Consider the following 2,074-nt stretch of genomic DNA (forward strand, 5'->3'; position numbering starts at 1 on the left):
CTCCAAGGATGAATGTGTTTGGTTGGGACATGACTCCAGAGGCCTGGTCAGACCTGGAATAAAGGTGAACCCTGACCAGGTGAGATGGAGCTTGGGCAAAAGGAATTCTTAAAACCAGTGGATACCTTCCTAAATTAATGCCAAGTATGATTTCATACATCACTCAGACCATGTAGGCGAAACGGCAGAGTTAAAGACCTCTGATGTTGAATAGCTTTATATAACTGGTAACTATAAGCCAGATGCTGGCAGCTATGTGAGACAGAAGATCTGAGTTTGAATTCTGGCTTTGTTTCCAATTAATCTGGGCAATACTGAGTAAGCGATTTACTTTCTCTGGGTGTCAGTTCTTCAACAGTAAAATGAAAAGATTAGACTCCAGATGATATTAAGGACTAGATAAGTTAATTAAAAATTGTATGACTCATGCCTCAACGAAGATCCCGTGTGCCGCAACAAAGACAGGACGCAGCCAAAAAAATAAGGAAAGTAAATAAATATTAAAAAAAAAATTGTATGACTATTTCCATAGCAGTGAAATGGCAGCCATAGCCTTTGGAGTTCTTATACTTATTCCATGGGATAGGATTTACTAGTCTTATGTGTTGTTAGGAACACTCACTTTCAGCTTTTGGCATTTATGCTTTTCTGTTTCCCAATTTGTGTTAAAATGGATGGACAGATGGTTGATAAGGTTTTCACATGCTTATAATGCTGTTGTTCAGTTCAACAATGGTTTTAAACTTTGAGGGTCTTCATAGAGCCCGGATTTTGTTTAGAATGGAAGATAGTTTTAATTCTTCAACTTAAGGATAATATGTTTACTCACATAATTTAAAGCAACTTGTGGATGTAACTTTAAAGGCCTAATCAGTTTCCCTTATTTTGGTATGTCTCTCAACTCATTTCCACATCACAACCTAACTCTTCCAAGTTGCAGTTTTAAAAATGAAGTTTACCAGACTTCTAGTTACATTTGCATGTTTTGCCTTCTTCTGACTCATTTAACCCACAAGCTCCTTCTAAATACAAAATCCTTTGATTCGGAATCACAGAAATTTAAATGTGGAAGAAACAAATTCCTCCTTTTACAGGTAATTAAACGAGAGACCTAAAAGATCCTGGTGCTCTTTCTACAGACTATGAATTTTATAAATAAAAGAACTGAATTGAGGTTAGGTTGCAGGGAAAAACAGGCAAAATTTGTGGACTGTAAGACCCAATAGAAATTGTGTTAATTGACATTTTATCGCAGAGAAAGTATGGATGGGAACGATGAAAGTCAAAGATTGTCACCACTGCTATCGCTCTGCTTTGTGATTTTTAACTACTTGGGTGACTCTTGAGGCGAGTGGGGCTGCGCACATACCATTAACTCCCAAACTGCATATGCACTATTTGGGGTAGTGAGAACAGAAAGGACGCTCAAAATGTAGGTAAAGGAATGAACGAGCCTGTCCAGAGGGTTCTGAGGGGACCAGGGGGAGGGAAATTAGGACGCGTTGGCCAAGCAGGTGCCTAGGAGGTGCGAGCTGCGCCTCAGGTAGCAGTGGCAGGGAAGAAGCCGGGTACGTGGCTCCAGCAGGCCAGGGAGGGAACGGAGACCGGGGAGAGAAGTGACCGGCGGGAAAACTGCAGGAGGAAACCGAGGGTGACCTAGTGAGCAGCGAAGACCTTCTAGAAGGAAGGAGAAGGCACCAATGCAAGCTTACAACCAGACTAGGGATTAGGGAAAGAGTATAAACAAGCTTAAGGGTAAGACGCGGGTGCTGACTCGAGATGGGAAAGGGCGCGCGGGGGGGTGGGAGGCGAAGTGAGGTCCTAGGGCAGTGGGCAGGTGAGGAGAGGCTCGGGGTTTGAGAGCGGTGGTGGCGCGGCTCGCGAAGGCGGGAGCGTCTGCTGAGTCAGAGAGCCGCAACAACCTGGCCGCGCAGGGGGCGGAGTAGTGAGCGCGTGGGCGGGCCGGGAGGCGGGGCCTACGCCTGACGCGTCCCGAGGCCGCTGCGGCCGCGGGCCGGGCGGGGCGGCGGCGGCGGCGGCGGCGGCCGCGGGGGAGGGGCACGGCGTCAGCGCG

At 46.6% G+C, this 2,074-nt stretch overlaps 1 protein-coding gene across 1 annotated transcript in view; it reads left to right on the top strand.

Annotated features, from left to right (window-relative positions):
- Positions 1-1,578: 1,578 nt before the first annotated feature.
- GTDC1 (glycosyltransferase like domain containing 1) overlaps positions 1,579-2,074 on the top strand; it is a 420,502-nt gene continuing 420,006 nt past the window's right edge. Inside the window, exon 1 of the transcript XR_003794007.1 lies at positions 1,579-1,755. The gene's annotated coding sequence lies outside the window, so the exon portion shown is untranslated. The remainder of the gene's footprint in view (positions 1,756-2,074) is intronic.

The sequence above is a fragment of the Monodon monoceros genome, unplaced genomic scaffold, assembly GCF_005190385.1.
Source record: "Monodon monoceros isolate NGI ecotype Baffin Bay Population unplaced genomic scaffold, NGI_Narwhal_1 Super_Scaffold_16, whole genome shotgun sequence".
NCBI classification, from domain to species: Eukaryota; Metazoa; Chordata; class Mammalia; order Artiodactyla; family Monodontidae; genus Monodon; species Monodon monoceros.